The 12846-nt window shown below is 38.4% G+C and overlaps 1 protein-coding gene across 2 annotated transcripts in view; it reads left to right on the top strand.

Moving 5' to 3' along the window:
- DENND1B (DENN domain containing 1B) overlaps positions 1 to 4726 on the top strand; it is a 179664-nt gene extending 174938 nt beyond the window's left edge. For both annotated transcript variants that reach the window (XM_067300776.1, XM_067300775.1), the window contains one exon: positions 3001 to 4726. The gene's annotated coding sequence lies outside the window, so the exon portion shown is untranslated. The remainder of the gene's footprint in view (positions 1 to 3000) is intronic.
- Positions 4727 to 12846: the final 8120 nt, after the last annotated feature.

Genomic DNA, 12846 nt, shown 5'->3' with positions numbered 1-12846 from the left:
CTCAGAAGGGGGTATTCTTCTTCTTTGCTGGTACTAAACAAGACCCAAATGTAGTGCTGCTAACTGTTTAAGAGAGAGAATGCAAAGGCCTGTGTACTCCTAGCACTTCGTATTCATTCTCATTCATGTACTTGCATTTTGCTGACTGGAATTTCAAGATTCACCTTTCTTTCCCTCTACATCTGATGCAGAGTCTCTGTCCACAGTTCCATCTAAGATAATATTTTGTTGTCTTTATATATTAAAGATAATTAACAGTATTAATGTCTTAAGGGGGAAAAAAGGAAAAATTTCAGAAATTATGGCCATGATTACTTCCGAATCTATCAAACGCAAGTCCAAGAATGCTTCCTGGTTCAGGAATGCTACCAGAGAATGGTTTTCAAAAATGCTGATCTGGTGAAACAAATCCTACTGGCTTTACCTGAGAGTTGGGTAATGAACTCCCATTGTCACATAAATTGTCCCATTCTCACCTTTTTGGAAAAAAATATGGAAGCCTTATATGTATAAGGCTGCTAATAGCCTTATAATTATTTTAAGAAACATAAAATTGAAAGTTTGATAATAGAATCTTTCAAAATTGATGCACCACTATAATAATTCACTATTTCATTAAATGAAAATGCAGGCTGAAAAGAAGTAGGCAGCTAAGTTCAAAGATGGAAGGTAATATTCAATTTAGAATGATTTTTCTAGTTCAGTTGCCATCAATATATTAGTTCCTGTGCTTATGCCATGTTCTTTCATTATTTGTACAGCTCATAGAGTGTTTACAGTCATTAAATAGTAAGTCTTTTTTGGTTTTGAACCTTGTATATGTTCAGAAATAACTCCATCTTATATCTGTGTTGAATTTAACAGTAGGTACATTTTTAAGTCTAATATTACAGAGTCTTTTCCACTTACTAACAGTGATCTTTTAAAAAGGCTAATATTTGTGCCTTATTTAAACAGCATAACAAGTTACCAAATAGATAAAAGTCCAAACTGATATTACCGGTTCAACACTGTTCTGCTCTGTCCTCATGATGGTGTAAGACTGTCTATTGGCTACATATACAATATTTTTATTACCACATTGGGTCCTATAGTAAGATATATTGTGCAGATCCAGTACTTTTTTGAGTTTTATACCTGTATGGGTTTTATTTGTGGAAGTTCTTCTAATGTCTTTGAAAACCATCAACATTTCATCACCACCTACTGGTGAGAACTGAATTCTGCTCAGTCAGAAAGCTCCTGTAGTCTCCTTCAGAGGCATCTGTTTTTTTCAGACAAACGAGGGTCTCAAAAATCTTCCCATTTAAGGGAAGATACCAGGTTATTTGATTAAGTTTTGTAATCTGTTACTTATACCTAGGAACAAATTTCTGACCTAAGGAGTCAAACTGGGACTTGAAGGTAAGATCTTCCAGTTCATTTCTCATAGATACTTGCTTGAAATGAGCCATATTGCTCATCTGGTTTGGGGCGAAAAAAATAAGGACAAGAGAAGGAGAAAGGGATTTCTGGATTGTTCCAGCAGGGTATTGAAGAAGAGCCTGGGAGTCCACAGGAGCGATGATAACTTTGAGGAAATCCAGTGTTCAGGGTCCTGTTTATTATTCTAGCTCAGTTGTAGTAATACTGCCTTTACAGCAAATCCCCTGTGGGACTGATGGAACGGATGATATGTTGTCCCAGTCAAAGCCTTCCCATCCATCTGCCTGTGCTACACTGTGGAAAAACGGTGCAGGTATTCAGGGATGGACAGCACTGTGGGTGCAACGGTGATCGCTAGCCACCCTCTGTGCATGCAGAGGGCCGTCTGTAGAGAGGGCAGTGGTTTCTTCTTCCTTCCCACATATTTGGGGGTCATGTAACTCCTAAAAATAGAGTTGTTCCAAAGGAAAAATGTAGTTGTAGAAGTTCTCATATAACTTTTTGACTCAAACCTTCATTGTTGTTTAGCATTTCAGTGATACTGCTGCTGTTTGGCTAAGGGTGGGGTCATCAGAAATTCTCAGCACTAGCTGAAGTCCCCTCTCAGGCATTTTAACACAGACTTCAGCGGGAGTTTAGACATGCTGGGTGCTTTTGAAAATCCCACCTAACATATTAAGAGAAATGTTTTAGATCTCAAAAATCTGGTTTAGATGTCTTCAGGTTTTTGAATGAGCTTGTTACAACCTTGTGTTCTTGAAAACTACATAAATTTTAGGCAAAAGAAAAGTTACACCAATTTTTTTAAACAGCTTCTATTTTTCCACCTACAGTCAATCATACTCAGTTCTGCAGAACAATCTTTCACTGAGGCAGCTGTCAAATGGAATTGCTGTGAGCATCTAAAATCTTTTCTCTATGCATGTAATCAATTGAAAAAAACATTTCATGCAATAAGCAAAGCACCAGCACAAAGACCCTTTTGCAAATGCACCCTCTGTGTAATACTGACTGTAGTACCCTGTCCAGCAGAAAGGAGCCCCGTAACAGACTATATAGGGGGATGCCAAGGACAGTCTTTATTTCTAAGGGAGATGGTATATTGTGTCTTGGTGCCAGACGCTACTCTGGGTGCTGTGAGACTCCAGCCAGCTTTCTCCCAACTGTCTGGAATTTCAAGCTAAACAAACATGGATAATAAAAATGATGTCTGAGGCAAGCAGCTTCTTTACTGCAAAGCTCAGAGTGGTCAGGCTGTCAGTTCTCAAGGCGTCAGGGTAAATCTTTGGACGGTGAATGTAGAAATGCACCAGCAAAGACAGAATGTATGGGGGTGAGATTTGTATTGTCTCCAGGAACCTCCTCTTTGCTGCTATTAGGTGTTTATATTTTTGTCAGGTGCTGTTTATGGGCTGTAGGCTGATTAGACTGTGTCCTTGTCTTCATCCCAAGGGCATAAGCCATTCATGATCTTCAGGGTGTTTGAAAATAAAGGAATGAAAAAGAGATAGCGTGTTTTTAACATATAAAACTTTCCCTGATCTGCTCTATGTAATGCCTGTTTTGCAACTTTAGTTGGTGACCAATCAGAAATACTCGATGGGTCTTTCCAGGAAGCTGCTAAACTTCTAAACAGAGTTGACTGAAGAGTCCACAGCCAGCTTAGTCTAGAGGGCCATCCACCATCCATGTAGCTGACAGGGCCATCGCTGTTTTCTGCTGGACTGGAGTATGAAGCAGGTAACACAGTTGAAAGTTACCCCAAGGTTTATTGCAGTAAAGGGTACTCAAAAAGAAATTCATTTGTACCTATTGCTTGGTCAATACTAACAACATTTATGATTAAAGTCCAGTAGCAGTATTAGCATCTGAAAAATAAGTTGAATTCAAGTAAGTGGGCGTTTGTTATGATTCTGTGTGAATTGACTTTCTGTTAAAAGTAAGGGAGCTACTTTGATGGGGCGGGGGGGAACGTGTTGACTTTCAAATCTACAGTGAATTTTGTGCAATATTTCTCCTTGTTTCAAAGTAATTTAGTAGTTACAAATGTGTGCATCTGCTTTTCAAGGAGATCCTTGAAATGGTATTTTTCAGAAATGTGTAAAATTACATGTAGCATTGAAATATGGTTGTATGATAAAAACATGAACAATATATTCTAATGAGGCAAATGTATATTTCCAATGATTAGAAATGATTATGGTTGTCACATTCTGTTAAAATAATATGGCCTAAGCCAATACAAGTAGTTAAAATTAATAGTAGAAACTGTATCCCACTTAAATTGAAGTATAGGTTAAATATTAGAATTTATGATATTTAGTTTATCATTTGATCATTAGTGTATCATTGATAAAAAGATCTATAAGGAGTTAAGCATTGCTTTTCAGTACCCCCAATGAGGTAACAGTTCATGGTGATGACCATGTATTTTAAGAATTTAGTTTGTGACATCCCTAATTATTTTAAGTCATTACTTAAAAGGTCAACTGATGTTGCCAGTATTCTTTTAATTTTTTTGTAAATTAATTTCTTTGTATATTGATGTACATTTTGTTTTAATCTTCAGTTTTCCCTTGAGAACTACTTTAAATTGAATTACTTGAATGAGGCAATAAAGCACTGTGGAACAGCTAGTCTTGGTGCAACTTGCAAATAATCACATCGCATCTGTTCTTCATGTTTTTTGAGGAGGAAGAGAAGTTTAAAATGCTTATATGTATAGCAAACTGACAATTTGGTTTGTTTGTTTTTTTTTAAATCTGTGTCAGAGATTATGAAAAATGCCTCAACATCAAGCAAAGATAAATTGCATATCCCAAAATTTCTAAATTTTTTCCGAACTTCTTATTAGTGACCTTTGAAAACCGTCTTTATTAGTGTCTTTGTTGAGAGCCAATAGTGATTCCTTTAATACTTATAGGAAAGGCATAAAATACAGGACATTTTGAGTTTTTATTGCTCATTATAATAATTCTGGAGATTAAAAAAAAAATTAACACTGTCCTAACAGATTTATAAATTTAGTTAGTCACTGACATTTAATAAAACAAAAATCAAATTTATGCATTTACTCCATGTTCTTGCACCCTCTGGACTACTGTTTAAAGTCATCTCGAGAATTATAATTCAGATCTTAGACTACTATCAGCAGTGCACTGTGTATGTGTAGTAAATGAGCTGTGGTTTTTGTTTGTTTTTTTTTCTCCTTCCAAGTTTGTGGTGTCAGTAAAAGTTTTTGGTGAACTCCACGTTACCATAAAGTGCCCAATACTGTATTATAAAATAAAACTTCGCAATATCAAAATTCTTCTGGTGGTGCAATTCCTGTTTGATGGATTCATCTGATTTGCATTTTTTATATTTATCCATCAGGCATATAGTTTAAAATAATATGATGATACTGTATTATATTGGAAGTTTTTAGCCATAGAATGATCATTTCAGTTTTTTTAATATAGAGAATATTTAAATTTTAATTGCTGTTTATACAGTACAGAAGTTCAGCGATGGTATCCCTTGTAATTCCAATGGTACTTCCACTTCTTTTAAAAATCTTAGCCAATAATACCTATTTCTTAAACAGCTTTTTTGATCTGTTGGTCTTTAAGCTCTTACAATGAAAGTAAGTGTATTATCTCATTTTATAGATGGGAGGAGTGGAGGTGTTAAAAGAGGAAATTGTGCACTTAAGGCGAAAGGCTTGAGGATACTGCTAGTGAGGGAAGAGACCCCAACCTCCTGTAGTATCTGCTAAGCTGATCTGACTGAAGGGCCAGGCTCTATATGCCGCCGAGTGTCGTGGGGACCTCCTCTTTTCAGTCTGGGGTATGCACACCTGACCTTGACATCACCCGATCTTCCTTCCTCACTCCTCCAGCACCATGATTCGTGCGCCTCCAGTCCCCCGTGGCACTGTTCAGCTGCACAGCGCTGGAGAGAGCACCCGTCACTCACAAGGAAGGTGGGGTGCTGCCTGCCATCACCTCCTCCCCTTCTCGTGCTGAAGTGCAGAGACTGAGCAGAAAGCACCTCTTGGTTTTGGTGGTGATCAGGAACAGTGTCAGCTATGGGTTCATTCTTTGCTTGGTCACACTAGTTAACACATCACAGAATAACATATCGTGAATAGGTTAGCAGATATGGCTTAGCTTTCCTTTGTCACTTAACACAAGTGTATAACTGTAATTTACAGTTAGTTTTTTTTACGCTAAATGGCTACTCAATATAATCTGATCTTTACTCGCTTTTCTAAATTAAAAGCACTTTGATATAATATACAAACAAACCACAGAGGCTGTCATTTCAGTGTTGTTATATTCAATCCATAACTCACAAAAAAAATTATAAAGTATGTCCATACAAAACAATAAGGGTGTGATTTAAACACATGCTATTAGACTTGTCCTAGCTTACTCTAGCTAGCAGAGTGACAAAAGCTATGAAGACTGATAGCACAGGGATCTTTACAGCTAGGTTAAGCATAGCACATCTCGCAGTCATTTCTTCGTTTTGCCAGTAGATGTGCCCACATATTCATTCAGCTCTTAAAATAGATGGTTGTGACAATGAACTTCTCATCAGACGTCCAGATTATGAGCCAACAGAGGTCATTACTAAAATGTAAAAATCTTTAATTTTTCAATGCAGAATGAGTGAGCAAGTATGAAGACAATAAATCAAGTTGTCATCTTTCAGGCTAAGTTTGCCCGCTTTCCGTAGTTTGTTACCTCAGTATATTGACAAAGCAATTGCAGCTTGGTTTCTAAGACTGTTTCAGTTCAGTAAGTTCTTTCAAACCTGAACGTAGGACAGGATCAAAAAAGAGCAGGTAATGAGACAAGTTAGTCTAAATTAAGTTGGCAAAGTTTAAACAGATGGTATAGCAGGACTCTATTCCTGTCAATAAAAACTATGCCAAGTGTCTGTGAAAAGTGAATCATTTCAGAAGGCTGTGGTTTAAAAGTCATATGGTATACCTTGAGTATCAAAGCTGGTGCATTATTGAGAATTGTGGCATTTGGGGGAAAAATGCATCGCAAAGTACTGTCATGTTTGGGGCTGGTTCAGGAGAAGTCATAAATGCTTCAGTTTGTTAGTGGCTTCTGTATTATTTGTGTTTCAAAAGCAGGTGAGCATATTGCTTTTGCACGATACTTTTATGCAGTAGAAGTTGCAGTCATACCTGAATGATAGACAAAGCACTTCATTTTCTTCCCCAAACTCACTGTGTGTTAACCTCATGTTCACGAAAGAAAAAGTAACTTCATCAAAATCATGGGTTTAGATTTTTATTTGATGTGACGAGTGATAACAACAACAAAAACCTAAGCAATGCCTGAAGTTATGACGTGGGTTTGCTGTTATTCAGATAAAGCAAAGTAGAATCAATGTGCAGATTTTCATCAGTCAGAAAAAATGCTAGCAGCTTCTTTCTTAAGCTTTAAAACCCCAGAGGTTGTCAATCCTGTTACAAATTCTGCATGAAACATAAACAAGTACTAGTTCTAAAAGCAAAGTTTGGGAACTACATGTGGAATATGCTATGGGCCATATATCATTTCTTTTTGTTGCTGCATATTTCACATTTCTCCTGAAAGTGGAAGGGCTAGATTTCTGACAGCATACTGCTCACAATTTTCTTTATCAGGCCTATTTCTTCCTTCAAATAATTGTCACTGAAACATTGAGAACAAAACAACGACAAAAACCCACAACAAGCAACACCAAAAAACAAAGGTAAAATGTGGGCTACAACAAATGTATTAAACTTAGTTGCAAACCGTTGCCTTTCAGCTCCATTACTGGTTTTAAATGTGAAGTTCTGCAAAGTATTGTGTCATGGATGAGGCATAATAAAGATGTATACTGCCATGTAGAGCTTAGATGCCTAAATAGAAGACTTACTAGCCTATGGAAGTTTATTTTTCAGGTGTGTATGGTTCTATGAATAACTCGACTAATACACTTTCCCAGGTGAATACTTTTGTCCTGGTATAAAATCACTTCATTTGATTTAAGATACTTTCTAAATGATGAAGAGGAATGTTTCTGTGTGTTCATACTCATCTGTGATTAAGAGTATATTGTTTTAAGTTTACACATTAGGTTATACCAAAAAAAAAAAAAAAAGTCTTATGTAGGCAACACTGAGTAATATGATACAGCTGCAAGATCAGAGAGATGTGTTGGATTCTTCCCAGGCTCTTAACCAGCTGAGGAGGAGAATATGAGGCTGACAGGGCTCAGTATCCTGAGCCTTTTCAGATGAAATTTTCAGGCATGTGTTTGGTGTACCAGAGCAGAAGTGATCCAGTGGAGGTCATTCTGAGAATAGGTGTTGGCACAGAAAAGGAGTAGAGATGAAGACTCTTTGGAGAACTAGGACACCTTGGGTAATGCAGGGGTGATATTGTGGACTCGATCTGCAATGCCAGAAGGAAGTCTGCTACAGAACTGCAAGCGCTGAGGGGAGTACAAGGAACGAGTCCACTTGTCTTAGCTTTGACATACTTGTCTTAAGAATCCTTTTTTAGAGAGCAGTTCAGCGTTGGTGGCTTAATTTAAATTGTTGCAGTTGGCTTCTGAGACTCAGGGTCCATATGCTTTGAAACAGATTTTAAAAGTCAGAGATCACAGCAGAAAATTGTGGCTAAGTGCTCTCCCTGTCCTCCCTGCAAACCTTGTTCAGTTCTGTGCTATCACTGGCTCCAGATTCAATAATTTAACTTATTTTATAGAATCAGCAGTTTTCTAGTCACCGTTCCTTTTAAAAAAATAACCTGATAATATAATACCACCTGTTTAGCAATGAGAAGGATTATGTACTTAAAATGTTCAGCTGAATAATACATACAAACATCTGACATTTGGCCTGCTCTGAGAATAGGCGACATGCTTATTTAACGATTTTGAAAATGTTAAAATGGCGAGGTAGAAATTAAAATGTCATTTTAAAATATTTGTATTTAACTTAACTGATTCAGTCCTTTTCTACATTTCCCCTTGGCATATTTGAACTGGGGGTCACAGTAGCAGTCTGACACTGTGGATACTTTGAACGATATACAGAACATTGTTGGCATTTCAGCCTAATTAGTTGCATCCTATATTGTGATTTGTCTTTGGTCCTTTGGGTTGCTGGCCCAGGATTTTTTTTATCATTTTTTTATGCTCATCATTGTCTCATTTTAAATGTCAACAGACCAGTACTTGTGTAATTGTTTTTTTCTACTTCTTTTCTCCCCAATGTCAGAAAATTTGACAAACAATTTCTACATCTCAGGCAGGCTACATGAGAAAAATATATCCTAGGATTGAGTGGCAAGCACAATGTAGCCTCATAAATGCAGGTCTTGAGCTCAGCCATGTGTTTTTCTGGCCAAAGGTCACTGTTACCCACAGTTTTGAACTGAAATGATCTTTTGGGGGGGCTTGTTTAATCACTTGTGCCAGCACTGGGCCACAATGTGTAGAGAGCAATCTAGCCTGGGGGCAGATCAGCGGTTCCTTGTGGGGCTCCTTGCTTGTATGAAGAAGCTGACAGAGCCTTCCTTGGGCACTGGGTGGAGGGACAGTAAATGTATTGATCTATAATCCTTAGCAAATCACTCTGAAAGGAAATGCTTAGGCAGCTGACTGGCTCAACCTGGTATTGAGGACTTGCAAAGTTAAGAAGGTAAGTGTCAACCTGCAGATTTGCTTTTAACAATCCTCATTTGACATAATTGTGTGCCAAGTGAAATCATTCCATATCTGGAACAACTGGGATCAACAGCAATGAGGGTGCGCGTCCAAAAAAGGAGGAAAGAAGTGGATGTGCATACTTTTCTGCTGCTGCTTCTGCTCTGATTGTCATTTGGGTCTGAGTGTCTGGGAGTCCTCAGTGAGTCCTTCCTGGAAATTGGGTCTGGATCTGGAAACGTTGTTCCAACGTTAGTACTCAGATAACTTGAAAAAGAGAAGCTCGTCCTTTCTACTTGCAAGTAGTGCACGAGCTCCTACCTGGTCTAAAATTGGCTTATGTACAGACAGGATTAGCCGTCAACGCTGGATTCACACAGATTTTCACATGGTTTTCCTGTTTATTGAGAAGATGATTAGAAGCAGCTAAAGTTGCATTTCATTGTACAAGGTGTTTCACACTTGCACAAAAATATGTGAAAACACCCCACACATCTTCCCCACAGACTTATGCTTTTCTAATCTGGCTGAAGATTGTGAAATAACTTAGGTGTAACACCTGAAATTCTATTAATACATTGTACTAGTTGCATGGAAGACATTAAGTTTTTTATTTTGGGGGACAGAAAGTAGCTATTTAACCTAAGGTTGCCCTACACTATGGCTACTTATATATTGCAAATATGCTGCAGTGCAAATAACTATTCGTACAGGTGAAAAAAGGTTTGTAGCCTGAACAGCCACATATAATTAAGATTGCCATGCAAAGTTTGCCCTTTAGATTTGCCCTCACTCCTCAAATGCCTATGTTGCTGTCATTGTTTTTGAATTTCTGCTGCAAAGTAAAGTTTAGCACAGGTGCCAAATGAAACTAAGTGGGTTTAAATTGGAAACACACATTTTTGTCATTGCTACTTATTGCAATACATGCCAATGAAAATTGCACTTTTGCTGAAACTACAGGTGAAGTCTGAAAGGTCATGCACAATATTGAGCTAAGAAAAATGTCATATTTTAAACATGAAGAGCATAAAACCAGATGAAGGCCTGTGTATCTTTTCTCTGATCAAAAAAGATGATTTAAAGTCATGATTTGGACCTGTCAATCTTGCTGTTGTTTGACAATGTTAGATGAGTTACTGGTAAATGTAATTGCTTTGCCCACAGCTTTGAGGAAAGAAAGATTATAGTCTAAAAAAAAGGAGAAATGAAAAGCAACTTTTGTGAAACCTAGTCAAAATATAACCCAAAGTTGCTGAAATTGATTACAATATAAAATCTCCAATACGTTTTTATTCCATAACTATCATTTGAAGGGAACCTAGACCTAGAAGTATCACCACTGAAATGAGAACTCTCACTCTGGCCTTCAGGACTCCCACCTGTTCCTTGATTCATAATTTATACCCTGACTTTTGGATGTGCAAGAGGTCTTCACACCTTGTGGCATGCATTATAGATGGAGGAAGTTTAGGTTAAAACATGCTTTCACTGTGAGGCATAGGGTATCTCCAGTTCTCCACATCAAATTCGATTTAAACAAGACCTTACTCTGCTCCAAATAAGTACACACCAGATGTATCTTTTATAAATGTTAGATTTTGCAGCATCTTGACACATGCCAGTAGTTTGAAGCCTGTGCATGCTTCATTGGGGCATGAAAGCCCCATCCATTCACTCAACTGTGACGTTTTACAATAAGCAAAATTTTAGTGTTGTCAGCCACTTGCTGTTCAACTTTATTGACTTACAGTGTCTAGTCTGATGCTCTTTTCTTGCATTGTTTTCAGAGGTGTCAGTTTTCTTTAACTCTCAGGCGAATAGAATAGGAAAAGGAACTTTGACAAAATTCTCTGACATTATGTGACATTACAAATGTAATGTTTGTCCTGCAGTAAGAGTTGCAGGAAACTCAGGGCTTAAGTTAAATAAAACATAGATCAGAAATTTTTGGCTAGAAAAGACTAGCTCTCTCTTGTATGAAGACAAGCCTTCTGGGATGGACTTGCATTTCTTATGGCCTTTCTTTAAAGTGTATCAACTGTGTTCTTTATTTAAAACTGTAATTTATAGTGCTTAGTTTCAATTAGCATGTATTTAAGCCATAGTTGCTAGCCAGACGTTAGACATAGACAATGACAGTAAGTTGTAGCTTAGCTATTTCACAGTTAGAAAGTGAGGTGAACCAAATGCTTTCCTACTTCCTCAAGGGCCGCAAGACAGGACTTCAGCCAGATCTGGGAGGGAGAGGATCCCGACCTGAGAGCGCTCCTGAGCCCGGCCTGTCCCAGCTGGAAACCTAATGTGGCATCAGAGCTGTAAGTCATGTACTGTGGAGGCTTCAGATCACACAGGTGTACCAATCAGGAAAGATAACAGTAATTTATTGAAAGGAGTATGAAGTCTTGATCTACCCTTTCAGCGCTTACCTTGAGCTGAAACAAATCCTTAGTGGTGTTAGCATTCATCTTCCAGAGAACACAGAAAAAACGTGTTTTCTGTTTAAAACCAACAAGGTCAGGTCATGATTATCCGTGTTAATTTCTTGGGAGGGCAAAGTCCTACAGTGTTCAGTTGCTAAAATAATAGCAAAGCAAGGGTTTGTTTTTGAGATGTTCTCAGGTTCAGGCTTAAGGAGTACTGCTGGTTTAAGCAGAGAGATCAACTCCCCCCGAAGTCTTGGGCCCCTATGCCCTTGGACCGACTTGGATTGTCCCACAGTAACTTGTGCGTTTCAAGAATAAATGTACTTTTATTTATTTAAACTTCTGGAAAACAGAAAATTAGACAATTACGTATAAACAGCTAATGATCTCTAATACAGCCTGTGGGAGTTCCTCTCTGTGAATATGTGATAGGGTAATTTTGATTGATATATACCTAGAAAAAGAAGAGAGAATAATTCCTAGATGTGGTGTGTTTGGATTCAACGAAATGTATCCTCCCATTTTTGGTGGGGGTTGGAAATGCCGCGCTGGGTTTGGAATGGCTGTACTAGGTGGATCATGGGCTACCCGTAGTGGAGTCCTGTAGGTCACGTTGCAACATGCAAAGGTCTTCATTTGTCCCCAAAAGGATCATGTCTTGCTGTCCCACTAAGCTGTATCATTTGTGCACAATTAACTATTTTTGCTGAGAGGATTTGTAGCAGTCTGGTTATCTTTGTGGCAGCCTCGCAGGGCTGAGGGGATGCACAGATGACCCTCCCCAGAGGGTCAGAGAAAACAGGTTGGATGATGGCAACTCTTCTGCAGGGTATGTGGAGTGAGCAGAAGTGAGAGGGCTAGCTGGCATTCCTTGGCTCAAAGCACCTTCTTACTGCTGCTAATGCTTCTTCTGACTGCTGCCTTTTCAATGCTTTATATTGTTTAGAGGAATCAGGTGCTAAGATAGCCATTGGGGCAGGGGTGGGCGTTGCTTAAAGGCAAATGAAAGTGAAGAACAGTATTTGTGCATGTCTTAATTCTGTCTTTCCCAGAAGTGCCGTGGGAAATGCAGCTATTGCAAGCTGGGCTGGAGGGGAGTCTTGGTTTCCAAGGTTATTGATTTTTATTATAAGCAACAGAGAGACTATCGGGGCGAGCAGAATGCCCGTTGTGAGAATTGGACTTGTATGAGGTGAAGAAAACTCTTAGTGCTCTGCCATTTTTCTGCCTGAACCAGAGCATTTGAGTCTGTCCAGTTCTGTGCTAAATCCAAGCAGGAAATGGTCATCCACAGTGCTGGAAAGACCCTGGT

The sequence above is a fragment of the Apteryx mantelli genome, chromosome 8, assembly GCF_036417845.1.
Source record: "Apteryx mantelli isolate bAptMan1 chromosome 8, bAptMan1.hap1, whole genome shotgun sequence".
Lineage (NCBI taxonomy): Eukaryota > Metazoa > Chordata > Aves > Apterygiformes > Apterygidae > Apteryx > Apteryx mantelli.
This window is presented reverse-complemented; position numbering and strand designations above follow the sequence as displayed.